At 41.2% G+C, this 18,666-nt stretch overlaps 1 protein-coding gene across 5 annotated transcripts in view; it reads right to left on the bottom strand.

Moving 5' to 3' along the window:
• LOC142841773 (A-kinase anchor protein 17B-like) overlaps positions 1 to 18,666 on the bottom strand; it is a 179,262-nt gene that overhangs the window by 94,761 nt on the left and 65,835 nt on the right. For 4 of the 5 annotated variants that reach the window (XM_075958800.1, XM_075958806.1, XM_075958802.1 and 1 more), the window contains exon 2: positions 16,674 to 16,758. The gene's annotated coding sequence lies outside the window, so the exon portion shown is untranslated. Of the gene's footprint in view, positions 1 to 16,673; positions 16,759 to 17,829; positions 17,896 to 18,666 lie in introns of those variants that run through there. The other variant, XM_075958801.1, reaches the window with a different exon arrangement.

The raw sequence follows: 18,666 nt of genomic DNA, 5'->3' as shown, positions 1-18,666 counted from the left end.
CACTAGGACTGCAATTACACAAACTGGGTAAAAGAAACTGTTATCGAACTCAAAGACTACCATGATTCCTTAAATATTTACTCTTCATTTGGTATTTAATTTCTCAAAGTAAAATATTAAATTCGAATATTAATGGGGCAAACAGCTGGTGCTGAATATTCAGGCTCCCAGAGGAACGCGTTAATGAATCATTTCTAAAGCTGGACAGTTGCGTATGTAATCTGTTCAAGGCATAGGAACACTGTCTTTTCTCAATTATAGCTTTCTAAAATGAATATAAATACCTCATTAGTCTGTTCCCAAAATGGAAATGGCCCTTTGACATTATAATCAATGTTTGTTGGAAGAAATTAGTGCATTAACCTAGTGCGAAAAGGAGAAATGAGACACAGAGTTTCAATTTTGCAAAATTAAAAAATGTTCTAGCAGGGAAATGAGTTGCAACTCAGTGACAAGGCACTTACCTAATGTGTGCAAGGCCACCAATACTGAGAACACAACACAAACTAGGCTCTGTGCTGTGGATGTGGTAATGGTTACACGACTAGGTAAATATATTTAATGTCACCGAACGGGGCACTTACAGTAAATAAAATGGTCAATTCTCATAGTACACATTTTATTACAAATTTTAAAACATTTATTTTCAAAGGACCAACAGTTTGGAAGCTAAAGCACCAGGATCATAAGTTCAAGGCCAGTCTAGGCTATATATAGCAAGACCCTGAAGTTAGGAAGGAGGAAAAATAGGAGGAAGACAGACAAACAGACCCTCTCAGCATGGAAAAGGACAAAGAAAAAGAGAGACAAAGAGAGAAATATCATCGTCTGGTTCCATTGCATATGTTATCATGTAGAATTCATCCATCCCTCCAATCACTCATTCAATAGGCATTTATCGAATGTCAGCAATATGCAAAGCCTATGTCTTGGTGCTAAGAATAGAATTTTAAAAAGCTCTTTTGGTGCTTACTTATCTTTTAAAGATTTATTTTCTTTTTATTTATGTGTATGCATATGTGTCTGGGTGACTCTGTCGCATGGAAAAGGGTGTGGGTGCCCATGGAGAAAAAAGTGTCAGGGCCCCTGTAGCTAAAGTCACAGGTAATTGTGAGCCTCCCAGTGTGGGTGTTGTGAACTGAACATGGGTCCTTTGCAGGAGCAGCACATGCTGAGTCGTCTCTCTAGCCCCTGGAACTAAGTTTTAATGGGAGAAACAGAAAATATACAAAGAAAAAGACAAATATAAAATGTCTCAGATAGTAACAAGTGATGTAGAAAAAGAAGACAGAAAAGAGACGGAATGTGATGGGGAGGCTGTAAGGTTTTTTGGAGTGCTGGGTATCAAATCAAAAGGCCTCGACATTCTAGACAAGTGCTCTAACAGTAAGCTATGTCCTCAGCCCAGGAGTACTCCATATCTGTGGGCTTCATATCTGCAACATCAATCAACCACAGATCGAAAGAAAATGGAAAACAAGAAAAGATGGGAGGAATGTTGCATTGCTACCCAAAAAGTACAGTTCTTTTTTTGTTATTTTCTAAGCAATATAGGATAACTACTCTTCAACTGGCAGTTATATTACACTGAGAATTATTAGTCATTGAGAGATTATTTGGAAGCACACAAGAAGATGCCTATACTTATATGAAGACACTGTTGTTCCCTAAGATGGACTCAGTTATGGATGGGTTTTGGTGTCTTGGGGAGTTGTGCAATCAGCCCGCTGCATACTAAGGGATGACAGCATGAGGAAGGATTCATTGACAAAAGGACATTTGAATACAGCTCTGGACAAAAAAAAAAGGAGCAGGCCATGCAGACATCATCAGAAAGAATCATTTTAAGCAGAGGAAGAAAGTAATGATGGGTTTAAAAGGATCTCTCTGGCTGCTGTGTTGGGATTAGACTAAAGGAGGTCAAGGAAAGAAACAGGATTAAGAAACCATCACAAAGCCAGGCAGTGGTGGTACACACCTTTAATCCCAGCAGTTGGGAGGCAGAGGCAGGTGGATGTCTGTGAGTTCAAGGCCAGCCTGGTCTACAGAGAGAGTTCTAGGACAGCCAGGGTTACACCAAAGAAAAGAAAAAGAATCCATCCATGACTTAACTCAGGCAGAAAATTATGATGGCTGAGACTAGGGTAGTAGCAGTGAAGATGGTGTACATATATTGAAGATGGAGCCAAGGTGAGCGGCAGAATATTTGGGTAGCTTATATAATGCCCTGAGTTTGAGTCTCAGTACAAGAAAAAGGGTGAGGAGATACTTGTGGAAATGGAAAAGGCAAGCAGGAATATAATATTTATTTATAAAAGCTTCAAATAGGTCTAGAGACATGGCTCAGTGGTTAAGAGTGTGAATACTACTCTTAAAAAGGGCCTAAGTTCAGTTTCCAGCACCCATGCCAGGCAACCTAAAGTCATCTGTCAACTCCAGCTCCGAGAGATACAAAACCCTCTCTGTAGACACCTACATGTATGTCACAGAGAGAGAGAGACAGACAGACAGACAGACAGACAGACAGAGACAGAGACAGAGAGACAGAGACAGAGAAAGACATAAACAAAGAAGCAGATAGATAAAAATCACAAAATTAAATCTTTTTTAAAAGCTTACAACTACCACAAATATCAGAAAATCTTGAAGAATGGCTTAACTGTCCTGGCACACCCTTAACCCAACATTTCTATATTTGGGGATGTGTACTATTTGTCTCTCGGGCCATATGATGACTTTATAATATATTTAAATGAAAAGAATAGAAAATTAATTCTACTTTTTCCTCTGTCATAGTTTATCCATATTTGTACAATTGATGCTTTGGTCTTGTTTTCTTCTTTGCTATGATGAAGTTTTTAATTAATGCTGCAATGATATAAGAAGCTTTTGACAGGTCCATCTTTTTGTTTATATATTTGGCTTTTTCCTCTCACAATTCTGGTAGATAAAATACAAAATTGATCTGAAAATGAGACATTCATAAGAATAGGCAGATGTATTTAGCAATTAATGTTGCATTACATTAAGTCATGCAATAACATAAGAAAATTGCTATTAACAATTCATACAACGAGTTGATAATATTTTTAGGCTTTTTGTGCCTTGAGCATTTGTTCTTCCAGACTAGTTTTCTGTGTCCGTGATAATTTCATCTATCACTTAATCAGAATCTGTCAGACTTCATCAGAATAAGATGAGTCAGATACACTAAAATATAACCTAATATGCTCAAACACATAAAACATGCAAATTCACAGACAGGCAAAAATTACTGTTTGCAGAACTCTTCCTGGCTTGGCTCTGTAAACACAAGGTCTCTGATAAATTGTATTTCATAAATTTTCTAGAAAAACTGTGCGGTCATTATGAAAAACTGTATAGAGTTTGAATTATCATATGAACCAGTAATTTAACTTTCTGCATATTTATCCAAAACAGCTAACATTGAGACCTGAAAGCAATGTTTGGTCCCCCATATTCATTTCTGCATCATCCACAAGAGCTAAAGTATGAAAACAACGTGGATAAACGGACTTAGAAAAGGTATTGCATTTATATGGTGGGATGCTAGTTAGTACCAAAGAGGATATCACCAGATATGTGACAACATGGATAAACTCAGGCTTGAAGTTAAGATACATAAAGCAGCCAGAGGGGGAATACTGCAGGATTCCACTTATATATGGACTCCAAACTAGCCAATGCATAGAAGCAAAGGCTAGAATAATGGATATCAGGGGTTAAGAAGAGTGGATGCCTGGGACCAGAGGGCAGAGGACGTGGGGAAGTGCTGTTCAATGGCTATAAAGTTGCAAATATGATTGAGCCATAGAAATTTGTTATATGGCCTTATATCCACAATTTACAACACTGTATGCGTTAGGAATATTTCCTAACGTGAGCTCCCTGACGATGCAAAAATTCCCAAACAAGCCAAATTAAGAAATATCCAGGTTTAATGGGAGATCTACACTCTCAGGTGGCCCTGACGGGGAAATGCCACACCCCCTACCCCCTCCCATGAGGAAGAAATGGAGATTGCATGTTCCTCTTTCAGGAGATCACTTAATATCCTGGGGAGTGGTCCTGACCCCATCCCCAGGGAGGAGTCAGGACCTGGCTTGCTGGGATTGGGAATCCAGACCAGGCCTGGGAGCTGGGATAGATGCGAGGGGCTGGGGCCTACACTCCCAACTTGACAGTAAATACTACATGCTTAAAACTGTCTAAGAGGGTACATCTCATGGTGAGAAAATGCTCGTTCTTACTAGGCAATACTGAACCCTTCATATATAGTTTTACAGGCCCAGTGAATAATTTTTCACAGGCTAGTTTTGGGGTGTGTTGATTCCAGACCTTATTTCTCTTCAGTTACACATTGAAAATGCAAAATTCTGGCTGCTATACACTTGTCAGATCAAGATATGGTCTTTCATCCTGCACCATTAGTGAGCACACTGAGAAATAGGGGTATTTCTGGAAGCCATTTCTATGCTAAAGTGGCTGGCCATGGTACAGAAGTAACTGCCAGTAATGTTAATGTATTTCATTAAATCCCTCATAAATGCAAATTCAATTCAGTTTGTCCTCTGAATGGCCACAAAAATGTCCACAGCTACTTCGATGACAACCTCACGACGAGGAAAGAGCAAAGGAAGAGCTGGAGTGAAAGGAGAATTTGGGGGCTGATTTCATTCTGGTTTTGTTGATCTTTTGGTTTTCTTTTGAAACTGCCTCTCACGCGGTTGCCTGGTCTCACCATGAACTTGCTTTGTAACTCCGAATGACCTTGAAGTCCTGTCTCCGGCTCCCAAGGGCTGTGATTATGGGCGCACACCATTACATCTGACTCTGCTTTGACTGATTTCAACTAAACTGTTTTTATTTTGGCAGATTTTACAAAACCACACCACCACGTTCGTGCACCACGGGGACCTTGTCGGGAGCCGCTGCAGGTAAAGAGCTGGGACTTTTGACTCCTCAGCTTTCCAGTAAATGCAGTGCTCCATGGTTGTGTGTGAGAGAAAGAGGGCAAGGTGGTGGGTGTGGCTTCCTGGTAGAGAGCACTTGCCTAACGCGTGTGAAGCTCTGCATTTGATCCCCAAGTCCAAATTGAAAAATAAAGGAAGCGGTTAATAATAATTCCAAAGTTTTGAGCCTGTGCAACTATGTGGGTGGAGTTACCATTTACTAGGATAAGATCAAGAAAAGTCTTCAGTTCAGGTCCAGCTTGAATCTTCCTAGCCAAAGTACATGGTATCCCATGATACTTCTGCAATATGGCTCCTTAAACAAGACCTGAACAATGACAACACACAATGACATGCTAATGTGGAAAGGGGAAATTTCAAGATCCCCACCCCCAGACAAAGAATGACAGGCTACTAATGACTGCTGAGAGAGAGAGAGAGAGAGAGAGAGAGAGAGAGAGAGAGAGAGAGAGAGAGAATTCGCTTCTCCCTGGGATGAGTGAGAGAGAGAGAGAGACAGAATTCGCTTCTCCCTGGGATGAGTGAGAGAGAGAGAGAGGGAGAGAGAGAGAGAGAGAGAGAGAGAGAGAGAGAGAGAGAGAATTCGCTTCTCCCTGGGATGAGTCCCCTGATTGGCTATCCAATACCAAGTGGTCGGCTCTAAAATCATATACACACAAGCAACATTAAACAGACTCAGCAGGTTATAGTTATATATTAAGGAAGACATGTAATAATAATCAAAGAAAAGGTGGCCGTGAATTTGAAAGGGAGTAAGGGGGCCTGGGAGGGATTGAAGGGAAAAGACACTGTAAGGATTGCCCGAGGAAAGGGAAGGGGGAAATGATGTAACTATATTTTAATTGAAAAATTTTTGATTTTCTAAAGACTTATTTATAAAAATCTTTATATATATTTATATATATGTACATAGTATGTATATAGGTGCTTTATCTGCCTGTATGCCTGCATGCCAAAAGAAGGTAGGGTAACAGATATCATGATGGATGGTTGTGAGTCACCCTGGGAATTGAACTCAGGACCTCTGGAAGAACAGTCAGTACTTTTAACTGCTAACCCATCCCTCAGGTCCATTTTATTTTTTAATTTTTAAGAAAAAAAATCTTCAGGATCAAAATGAGGAAGCCATGGTGGCACATGCCTTTAATCCCAGCACTCAGGAGGCAGAGGCAGACAGATTTGTAAATTCGAGGCCAACGTGGTCTATAGAGTAAGTTCTAGGACAGCCAGGGTTACACAAGAAAGCCTGTCTCAAAAAACAAACAAACAAAAACCTTAAGGTAGGGACTAGAAAGATGAGGTTCTACAGATAAGAACACCGACTGCTCTTCCAAAGGACCCACGTTCAATTCCCAGCACCTACGTGAGTATGTATAACTCCGTTTCCAGGGGATCCAGCCTGTCCTCTGGCCTCCAGAGGCACTGTACATACCTAGTATATGAACATGCACATGGACAAAACACTCATAAACAAAATATAAACAAATTGTTTTTAAAATCTAAGGCATCCATTAGACAGCTACGAGGAAATATCAAGTAGGTAACTGGCTAGGCGTTTGAGAGAAGTTGGTTAAAGGAAAAAAACTAGGAGGATCATAGCTGGAAATTGCTTTTGAAAACATGAAATTAGATATGGCAGAGTTGAGGGTGCGCACACACCTGTAAAGCCAGCATTGCAGTGGCAGGAGAATCACAGCCTGACTACAGAATGAGACTCTCAGAAAGTGTGGGGCAAGAGGTTGTCGGGGTCCAACCCCAACATAAATTATCTCTCTGGACCGGCGTGGAGGCGTGGGAATAATTGAGACACAGTTCACACAGCAATATCGGAAGGAAGTCTCAGGGTCCATCCAAATCCTGAAGATCACCCGCGTTTATTCTGCAAACAGCTTTTATCCCCAAAGGGAAACTGGGGGGGGGGGGGGGGAGTTCATCAGCATTCTGTTTCCAGGGTAGCAGGACTAAAGTCACTTCCACAGCTCTGTCACTAGCTTGGATTAACACCTCTTCCCAGGCAATCTCCATATTTACAAAGAAGGAGCAGAACAACATCAGCATACCCTGACCCAGGCGGCAGGCTGTCTCTAAGTGCTGTGACCACCTCAGGTGCGACTGAGGCTGGAGAGCCTGGCTGCCATACAGTGCAGAAATAGGTGGCCTGTCTAATATTGCCCCACAAGAGGTTGGGGAGATCATTAAATTGGTAAAGTATTTGCCACACAAGGTTCTGAGTTCAATCCATTCCCAGCACTGGCATCAAAAAACAAGAAACTACAGCCTAAGTCTGTAATGCCAGCGCTGGGGTGACAGAGACAGAAAGATCATCCCTGGGGCCTCATGGCCCATCAGTGTAGCTAAATGCAGGAGCTCCAGGTTCAGTGGGTGACCCTGTCTCAAGAAAAAAAAAGTGGCTTACAATATTAAAAGACACCAATCTCAACCTCTGTCCTCCATATGTGCACACACCTGTGTGCACACACATATAGGACAACAAACCAACAAACAAAACTAATCAAATGAAGGAAAGAGGCCGCGAAGACAAGTGGGCCAGGACAGAGCCCTTGGGAAATGGTCTAGGAATTGCAAATGGAGCTAAAGGCGATCAAGAAAGAAAGTGATGAAGTCAAAAGAAGCCAGGAGGGTACAGATGTCCTATAAGCCAAGCAAAAACGGTGTTTCAAAGTGGAAAGAGTGATCAGCTATTTCCAGTAGTGTGAGGAAAGAGAGTTGAATATTAGGATCGACTGATGTGTATCAAAGAAAACAAAGAATAGAACTGGAAAACAGTGATCACATTTCGTGGTTTGGAACCTGCTTTATGGCCCTTGAACTTCTTCCCTGTATAAGTTGGCTTTAACCGATTGAATGTAAGTGTTGCCATAATTTATTTACCCAATCACCAGCACTAATCCCTTTTTTCTGCAGTACTGGGAATAGACTGAGATCAAGTCACACACTAGGCAAGCACAGTACCACTTAGCTGTATTCTCAGCCCGGCACCCAGTGCCTTTTGGTGCACACTGAGGCTGTTGTAAGCAATGCTGTGATGAAGATCTCCAAACACACTTTTTGTGCAAAATACACATTAGGTTTCTGAATTCTGGAGTTGCTAAATAAAGACTATGGGCACTTTCAGTTTTGATGGGAATTGTTCTATTGCCTTCAATTTATTTTTTCATCGATAATATACAAAAATGCCTCTCCCTCCATCCCCACCCCCAAATCTTTGTGGCACTGGATGCTCATCACCTTTTAGTCCTCACCAATTTGACAGATTTTAAAATAACGACTTAATTTGCATCACTTTGATGACTGGAGAAACAGACCGGCTTTTTTTTAAATTTCCATTTGTATTTCTTCTTTTGTATGACAACTGCGTCGTTTGCCAAGTTTTCCATTTGAAAATGTGCCTACCTTTTATTTTAATCAATTTGTCAGAATCATCCTCTATACGTTGCAAGTCTTTTCTCTGAATGCATTGTTTGGCTTTCACCATTAATTATGGTGTTTTTAATAGAGGGTTTTTAAAATGTGATCTAAGCTTTCATTAGTCCCTTTTAAAGGCTTCTGCCTTCAATGCCCCATCTGATTGTTTTTTAACAAGAGCTATACAAATGGATTTTAAGATTATTAACCCAAAGCTTAGAGAGAACACGTTTTCTTTTCAAAGCTAATCAGGCATCTTCAAAGAGGACAAAATTGCTTTTCTCTACCCCCAACTTTATATTATTGGCAAAAACCATTACCTAATTGAGACGTCTGTGTATTCAGTGAGTGCTGCTGTGTATTCGCCTGACAATGCCCAGGGACTAATGGGACTGTGTGTGCTCTCTAAGGGAAATGAGCACAAACATGAAGAAGGCCGCTTAATAGGAGACTGTGTGTGTCTTTTGCAAAATACAGCATTTTCAGCATATGACATGCACGAATTGGTGGAAGCACAATTTTCTGGCTTTCAATGCATTTTGGTTGATTACATTTAAAAAGCAGTATTGAAATGAAGCAATTACCTTCCCCAGCACTTTGAGTCATGAGTTCTTTCAAAATGCTTTAGGTAAGATGGTTCTTCCTTGCTTAGGTCACTGGGAATCTATGGAAGGAAGTAAACTCCATAGTGATTACACATCGCGAGTCAATTTTTCCTTTCATCTAAAAGCTCCTGAGTGTCCATCGCCTGCATTCTGGCCTTCCTCATCACCCACTACTCCCCCGTTCCTGTTCTCCTTTCTACGTGTTATACCATACCCACATGCATTTTGACATGTATATACACATACTGAGATCTCCCTATGAGGGAGAACATGCAGGGTTTTTTTCTTGGATGCTTGAGACACGAAAGAAGATATAAAGTCCAGGTTTTTTTTCTGGCTTTAACTCACTCATGCATTTGGGGCTGGTTGTGCTGGACAGGTGTATATCAAGTCTATTCTGACGCTCCAGAGCTTCAGAATGGCTATTCTCACTGTAGATGTTTAGAGACTGAGTCACTGTGTAATATTTTTATCTCCAAGTTCTTTATAATAAGGTTTTAATAAAAAAGTATGCCCAAGAGAATTTTGCTGTGAACTGAATGTAACTTTTTTAGTGATTAAGATGTCAACTTAAAAAAAAATGTTGTCAATTACCTGTGGAATAAAGTTCTCAGTCTTTTTTCTCAAAGCAGTTAAGATTATAATACATAAATTTTGAATTCAATAAGTGTCCGAAACAAGGAAAATAAAATGGCATGTCCAGCCTTCAATGTTACAAAAGAAGCTTATAATTTAAAAAATTTGTTTGTTAAAGTATCATAATGCTGAAACAGTGCCAGCAAGATGGCTCAATTAATAAGTGTGCTTCCCACAATTTGAGCTCAATCTCCAGGGCCCATGTGGTGAAAGGAGGGAACTGACGGCCACAAATTGTCTTCTGGCCTTCATATGTGTACTATGGCACACGAGTACACAGACAGAGGGGAGAGAGGGAGGGAGAGAAGGAAAAGAGAGAAATATAAACGTAAAAAAAAAATAAGCCAGAGATACTTCATGCATTCCTGGTAGAAGAGTAGAGCAATGTGGGCCACTAGAATTGCTTCCTTTATCCTTAATATCAGAAATGGAAAGTTAGCAAACTATCATGCATAAAACTGATAACCAGGCAAAACTGATGACAGAACAAATTATTCCATTCATAAGAACCATAAACATAACGGTCTGAGCGCTGGCTCAATGGCATGGAGCGCCGCCCACGGAGCCCAAGGTCGCCGGTTCGAGTCCCAGTAAGTGAGTCCTGTGTGCATGTGTCTGTGTGTCTCTGTCTCTGTGCCTGTGCTGTCTGAGTGCTTGTGTGAGTGACGTGCGCTGCATAATTAATCGGAAAAAAAGAACCCTAAACATCTAGAACTAAATAAAAATAAACTTGGTAAGCTTTGTGAAAAAAGCGTCCCTGTAATTTTACATGGATCCTGGCCATGTATACATATGTATTTATACATGTAAGCTATATAACACTACTATAAGACAGAAAACACATCTACACAAATATATACCTCACAGACATAATTTTGGCTGTTGATTTGTTGTTATATGAGACAAAGTTCTCACTATATTGCCCAAGCTGATAACAACCTCTTGTGCACAAAAGATCCTCTATCTTAGTCTCCCCAGTGGTTGGGACCAGTTAATGCCATATCTTAGTCTTAAATAGGAAGATTCAATGTAATAATGATGCTAGTTTTCACAAATTGATCTATATGTCCAATACAGACCTAACCAAATTTCAAAAAGAAATTCTCTGAAGGGCTACATGAGGAACTTGACACCATTATCATAAAATGCATTGACTTACGAAAGCACTAGGGTAAAGGGTGAACTGAACCTACCTATTCTCTCAGTGAACTGGGAAACAATGTGGGCAGCCGAGAGCAAAGCTATGGGGGCAGTTGCAGGGACTTGAAGAGAAAGCAAGTATCAGGAAGGCCATTCCCACAGGTCTAGAATTAGCCAGGGATAGTTTACTAAGGTTCCTGCATGGCCCTTCATCAAGGCAAGAAATATATGGATTAGTAATGTTGCTTTGTCACAATACGTCTCGTGGTGGGCCACACCAGCTTGTAATTATTGTATAGTAACCACAATGAGATTGAGGACTTCCACCTGGGGTCACTGGGACGCCTTCCCCACTAAGGGTTCTCAGTTGAGACTGAACTATGCCTATGTGACCATCAAAATATTGTTTAGCAACGCCATCTTAGACTCTCCAGTTCTTAGGTGTTTCATGGACATTTCTCTAGTTTTTAGTACAAGAGAGGTGTCTTCTGTCACTGCCTTGATAAAGGAAGTCATTTGGACGGCACCCCTTCCCACTGTATCTTTAGCCTGAAATAAACCGCACATTTGGAAGCATGACCTTTTGGATTCTGTGGTCTCCATAAATTACTGAACCCTGTTTACCTTCAATAATTAATGCACTGTGGAAAGTCCTCTGGGAGAGCGGAATAGAGTTTTAATGGGAATAGAGCAGGGCTCGAGGGACGGCTCAGTTGGCATGTAAAGCACACGCGCACACACATCTGCACAAACACAGAGACAAATGTATTAAAACAAAGAGTGCACAGTACTGTGTCCCACTGACTCCTTCTAGAAGACTTCCACTATCCTCTACGTGTGCCTGTCTATAGGGTTTGAGGGGAGAGTGCACAATTCCTCCGGGTCTGTGCCCAGAACGACTCATGTCCCCCACCCTCTGCCAATTAGATCAGAGGAGAAATCCTGGCTCAAACTAGAGGAGTTAGAGTCTCTTCCCTTATGAAGGGCTGGCATCGTGGAGGGAAGAAATTGCAAACTTTAGTTGATGGATTGTGATAGAACCAGCCTCCACCAACAGGACCAAGTGGCGGAGAAACCCAATCCCCAAAGAGGAATGAAGTCAGTTCCCAGGGACCAAGCATGGAAAGAGCCTGCTCTGCATTCCCAACGCCACTTCCTTCTCGGATGCTAGCCTCTCTAGGGGACATTTTCCAGTCACTCCTTTAAGCTCATCAGATCCGCCGCCACGCAATAAGGAACTAATACAGCAAGCAAGCAATCTTTTCACTATGGACTCAGTTCCGGTTTTGCTGCTAGAGTCCTAGGCCTTTGTCTGGTCTGGTCTACTACCGTGCACTTCATAAGGAAAATCCTGACACAAGCCATTCCCTCTGGTCACTCTGGGAAAGCCAAGATCTAAATCAGAGGTATTTGACTCTCAGTAACAGACTCCCTGTCAGGGCTCTAAGTTGCTACCAGATCCCAATACTTTTCTCTGATCGCAATGCTCTGGCATGGGTTTTTCTCAGTGCAAATTCCCCCAATAAAATTTCAGACTAACAATGAACTGCTTACAAATTTCCTTGGGATCATCCCTTTCTTAAGACCTAATGACTCCTGGGGAAGCCAACAAAACAAAGTTTCTAAATCCCCAAATGAGAGAGCCGCTAGACCCTTTTACAAAGAGACTCTAGGCCTGGAAGGCTCTGTGAAACAGCCGGTGAATTTCTTTCTTTAACATTTCATCACCGCAACAGAGGCTAAGACGTGATTCCTAAATACAGGACCCTGTCATAGAAGGCAGACTTAGAAAACCCTCCAAAAATGGTTCTAGACAGAGCATAAAAGGTGTGTGATCAGACATGGCTGCGAGAAGGGGCCAATGAAAAGAAGGCAGGTGTGGACTAGCACAGCAGGTAAGACTAAGTTCAACAACTGCAGACACCACTGCGGAGCTCCCTCACACAACTAAAAATAGTTCCCGCAGAGAGCACTCAGTGGCTAAGGGCATCTGATGCTCTTCAGAGGACCCGGAGTCAGTTTCCAGGACCACGTGGTGGCTTACAATCATCTGTAACTCCCACTCGATGAGAGCCAAAGCCCTTCTTCTGGACTCTGAGGGCATACTACATATCACATACACACACACCACATACCACATACACAGTAAATAAAAGCAATCTTAAAAAAAAAACTAATACTAGAACTATCATATGATCCAGTTATGCCACTCCTGGATATATGCCAGAAGGAATCTATGTCACCACACTTCAGATAGTTACACATCTATGTTTATTGCACTATTACAATACCCAGGCTACAGAATCAACCTAGATGTCTACAAACACACACACACACACACACACACACACACACACACACAAACACACATTCACACACACACAGAGAGAGACCATTTGCAGGGAAGAAATGAATGAAAGTAGAGTTAATTGTAATAACTAGAATACGCCAAGCATATTGTTACCGTGACTCATTCACAATCCTAGCAGTGGGAGACGTGAGACTGGGAACACTATAGAGCAGACCAGAGGTGCAATGCTGCCCTATAGTAACACAGCTCCAGGCCATCTCTTTGTGAATGTCATACCCCATGGACACAGGTCTACCTTGTACTGCTGAACTGTTGTGTCTAAGGGTCCTACCCGCTTGTATATGTCTATTTCCAATTTAAAAAGTTTAGATACAGCACTCTGAATTCCTTATTTAGCAATTTATTTAAATTATAAAAATTAATGCATGATATATCAGATATTTGCAAATATGAATTGTCAGTAGATTAATAACAACAGCCACACTAATTGATGTGTCTTAGGAAAGGCCAAGCATACTTATCAACTAGTTAGGATTAGATAATCAAAGGAATAAAGAATACTTCCTTGGGAAATATAAAATAAATAAATAACTACAATATTTTCATTAGCTGTCAATGTTCCTTTGAGCCTCTTTGAGTGCTAGCAATTGATGTATAAATTAAATGGTTCATATTTGGTATTTAAGAGTTTCAGCACATTAGAAGTATCTTCTAATATGCTGTGTGGCAGGGAGGGGATGCTAGTGTTAGAGCTGGTGCTAAGAATGTGTCAGGCCCTGGATTCAGTTCTTAGTCTCCAACACCAATAATTTTTAAACACATGTATGTTTGGAAAAGCCCTGTGATGCTTACAGTCCTATATGAAGAAAGTGACCCATAACTCCTTTCAAATTCTGAAGAGAATGTTTGGAAAGACTCATTTCCAGACTAGTGAGACATGAAAATTTCTCAAAAGTTTATAGAGAGTTTGACCAAAGAAAAACACACTAATTCTTAGATCAAGAGAAACAAAACTATTCGCACAACTCCTAGTCTGCATCCGTTTTACTGCTGCTTTTTCTTCAGCCCATGAGCTAAAATTAACTTTTGTATATGTATTAGTCAGGGTTTTCTAGAGTAACAGAACTCATAGATTGAATCACTCTATATGTATATAGAAAGGGGGTTTATTAGAATGATTTATTCGATGTGGTTCAGCTAGTCCAACAATGGCCGCCTATGAATAAAAGCCCAAGAACCCAGTGGTTGTTCAATCATTGAGGCTGGATGTCTCAGCTGAACTTCAATATACACCAGAATCCCAACGAAGTAGGCTCTAATGCCAGTGAAGGAATGGGCTTGCCTGCAGAGCGAGGAAGCAGGCAAAGAGCAAAAGCTTCCTTTTTCCATATCCTTTTAGACGTTATTACCAGAAGGATAAGATTTCAGGTGGTTCTTCCCACCTAAAATGATCTGGATTAAAAGTGGATCTTCCCACCTCAAAGATCTGGATTAGAAGTGGGTCTTCCCACTTCAAAAGATTTAACTAAGAAAAAAAATCCCTCACAGGTGTACCCAGACATTTGGGTTTTAGTTAATTCTGTATGTAGTCAAGTTGACAACCAAGAATAGCCATTACATATATTTAATGATTCAGGGGTCCTAGAGTTGAGAGGAGAAGTGGATGCTCCCATCCTTAACCCAGAAGCAATCCCCAGTTGATAACCGTATGCAAATGAAAAAATTAGTTTTCTCCAAGGAAGTCTCGCTGGAGAATCAAACTACTCTTAAGGGTAGGCTACGTGCCCAGCAATTGATGGCCAACAGAATTGAACTGAACAACATCTTCGAAGGTTCCATGCCTCGTGTCATGTCAGGGCTCTTCCTTTTTGTGTTTTGTTTTTGTTTATCTTACTATTTTTATTTTATTTATATATTTTTCTTCTCTCTTATACCCTGAAGACCCTTCCCATATATATTATGTCCTCCAGTTCTCCATTTTTATGGGATTCTTTTTTTAAAAAAGATGTATTTATTATGTATACAGTGTTCTGTCTGCATATATGCCCACACGCCAGAGGAGGGCGCCAGATCTCAGTACAGATGGTTGTCAGCCACCATGTGGTTGCTGGGAATTGAACTCAGGACCTATGGAAGAGCAGCTGGTGCTCTTAACCACTGAGCCATCTCTCCAGCACCTTTATGGGATTCTTGAATGTGTAGACGAGTGGATCTCTGTTTCTTGTGCCTTCTCTTGGACTGTTTTCTTTTTCTGTCCAATTCCAACATGTAAGTTTTTGTTTTGTCTTACTATATCTTATTATTAGCCCATAGGAGCCCATTTGTTTTCTAACAGACAGAAAGAGGGTGGATCTAGATGAGAGGGAAGGTGGGGAGGAGCTGGAAGGAACAGCAGGAGGGGAAATCATAATTGTAATATGAAAAAATCCATTTTCCATAAAAGTGACTGTCCCTTACTCACTCATGTATTGATATCAATTCTCATCCACTTCCTATAGTGTAACAAATTATCACAACTAAGTGGCTCAGTACAGCACGGGTTTATTATCTCACTGATTCTCCAAGTCTCAGCAGGATTTAGCAGAACACTCTTCCCAGGGTATCACCAGGCTAAACTCAGAAGTGTCCGCTGGCACTGGAATGGCCATCTCACCTGAATCTCAATGTATCCTTTTTTTCCTCCTTTCTTTCTTTCTCCTTTTTCTCTTCTTTTATTTGTTTTCTTCTCATTTATTTTTTGGCACAAGGTTCATTCTGTACCTTCCTCAAGCTATCCTTTTTTTTTTTAATTTTTGGTTTTTCAAGACAGGCTTTCTCTGTAGCTTTTGTGCCTGTCCTGGAACTAGCTCTTGTAGACCAGGCTGGCCTCGAACTCCCAGAGATCCGCCTGCCTCTGCCTCCCGAGTGCTGGGATTAAAGGCATGTGCCACCAAGGCCCGGCCTCAAACTATTCTTAAACAAGCAATCTTCTCACCTCGTTCCCCCATCCTTGGTGCCGGGATTATAGGTATGTGCCAGCACACCCCCAAAATCTTCTTTGAAGTTCACATAGTTGTTTCCAGGAAGCAGCACCTTGCACTGGTACTATTAAAATGTACGTTCTCAAATTGGACTTCAGCCCAGATCCACTCCGAACTCTTGGAAGTCACCTATCTTCCTTGGCGTGCATCACTTTTACCTTCTTTAAAATTCTTTAACAATTTGAATCTCTCTTCTTGGGAGAAAGAGAAAATCTGATTTCCTCTAAAGATTAAAATATATCAAGCCTACCAAGGAGAATGTAGATGAGCTGATTTGGAACCTAGTCACACTTCGAAATGTGTGCAGCAGTACCTAGATTAGAGTTTGATTTAACAACTAAAATAAAAGATGCAGGCATCAGGGGTCAGCAATCTGGGGAATCATCTTAGAATTCTGCATAACACGTTATTTTACCATAAAATGACAGTTGTGAGCAAGTGTAGTAGAACCTGTATTAGTTACTTTTCTATTGTTGTGATAAAACACATGACCAGGCAACTTATAGAAAGAAGGGTTATTTTTTTTGGGGGGGGGACTTACAGTTTCAGAGGGATGAGCCCATCACCATCACAGTAGGGGAGCATAGCAGCAAGCAGGCCTGGCAGATGGAGCAGGAAGCTGAGAGCTACAAACAAAAGGCAGACAGTAAATTTGAAATAGACAGTCTTTAAACTCGCAAAGCCTGCCCCCCAGCAATGTACTTCCTCCAGCAAGGCCACACCTCCTTCCCAGCCAGTGCTACTAACTAGGGATCAGTATTCAAAAGGATATTCATTCAAACCACCACAGAGTCCATATAGCCTACTTGTTATCTGGTTCTTTAAAATATGTCCCCCTGCTTCATGGGGTTTTTGTTGTTGTTTGTTTATTTTGTTTTGTTTTGGTGTGTGTGTGTGTGTGTGTGTGTGTGTGTGTGTGTGATGATGATGATGATGATGATGATGATGATGATGATGATGATGATAGCTGTATGGAGGGCAGAAAACAACTCTCAAGAGTTACAGTTCTCCTTTCACCATGTGAGTACCAGGGATGGAACTGGGGTCATCAGACTTGGCAGAAAGCAACTCTACTCACTGAGCCATCCCCCTAACCTACAGCATGTATTCTGACCCCTGTCCCAAGTTAAGCTGAGATTCAAACTCAAGAACTGTGTGATCCCTGTTGAGCAAATAACACTAAGGATAATGTAACGGAAAGCAGATAGCATAAGAATGTGAAAATGGTATCAAACTGCTTAGCTTCTTTATTTTTATTTGTTTATATACTTATTTAATTTCACAACAGGGTCTCATTAGATAAAATAGACGAACCTCAAACTCATGATTCTCCTGACTCAGCCTCCCAAGAGCTAGGAGGCATGTGCTACCACACCTAGCTGTATTTAGACTCTTCACAACCCACACACCAAATATATGATACTGAACTGATGAAAACGTTTGAAATGAATCATTGCCAGCACACACTAAGGGAATAATAAAAAGAAGCCATGTATAAAGTTATCTGTGGCTATCCTTATTGACTTGTGATACATTTGCTTCTCTGGGTCATTTCTATTTGTTAGTGCTGTTGCTTGTTCGCTTCAAGTGCTAGGGATTAAAGCCAGGACTTTGCTCAGACCAGACAGACACCCTACCCCTGAGATCTGTCCCCAGGCCTGTTTTAAGGGATGGTCTCCTATGTGACCCAGGCTGACCTTGAACTAGTCATCGTCCTCCTTCTGCTTCTCACGAGCTGGAGACACAGGCACGTTCCACGTCCAGCTCAAATACTGCCTTCTTCCTGAAATGCTAAAGAGCACGTACATTAGAGCCTCTGCTGACCTCACGGCTCTCCGTCACACTCTACAGGAAGCCACTATCTTCTCTAGCGCACATTCCTCTGTCCAGTGACATCTGTTTGCTGTGTTTTGAAGCTTCACTAAAGAGAAGGCAGTATTTATTCTGCGATGTGATTTTTATGCCCAATCTGTTTATGATTTTTTCCCACCGCTTTGTGTATAGTTATATAAAACAGGATCATTTTTACTGTCATGTAGTATCCTGCCATATGAGATTAGCACGACTCCTTTTTCCATTCTCCTGCTATTGGGCATTAGGGCTCTACCCAGTCTTTCGCCACTACAAACAATCCCACTGTAAACAATCCTGTCTCCTCTCTTCACTCAGATATGGAAAAATACCTCTATCAGATTTTCTAGGAAGTGCAATTTCCATTTCCCTTTATTTTGAAACTGAGTCTTTCCCTGTAGTCTAGGCTAACCTAGAACTCACCTTCATGATCATTCTGCCTCCAGAGTGCTGAAATTAAAGGCATGTGCCTCCATATCCCACTTTCAAAGTAGCATTTCTGAGTCTGAGAAAATATATGTAAGTTCATCTTTATTATATGCTACCTGTCAGGGTCCACAGATGTGAGGCTGTTCCACCTTGACTAGAGGTCAGCGAGTTCAAGCTTGCTCTGTCCTTTCAAAGCTGTTGACAACAAGTGATGACAGAACAAGAGACCCTGACATAGGGTGCTTAATCAGGAT

Source organism: Microtus pennsylvanicus, chromosome X, assembly GCF_037038515.1.
Source record: "Microtus pennsylvanicus isolate mMicPen1 chromosome X, mMicPen1.hap1, whole genome shotgun sequence".
NCBI classification, from domain to species: domain Eukaryota; kingdom Metazoa; phylum Chordata; class Mammalia; order Rodentia; family Cricetidae; genus Microtus; species Microtus pennsylvanicus.
Note: the sequence above shows the minus strand (reverse complement) of the source record. Positions and strands in the feature narration are given on the sequence as shown.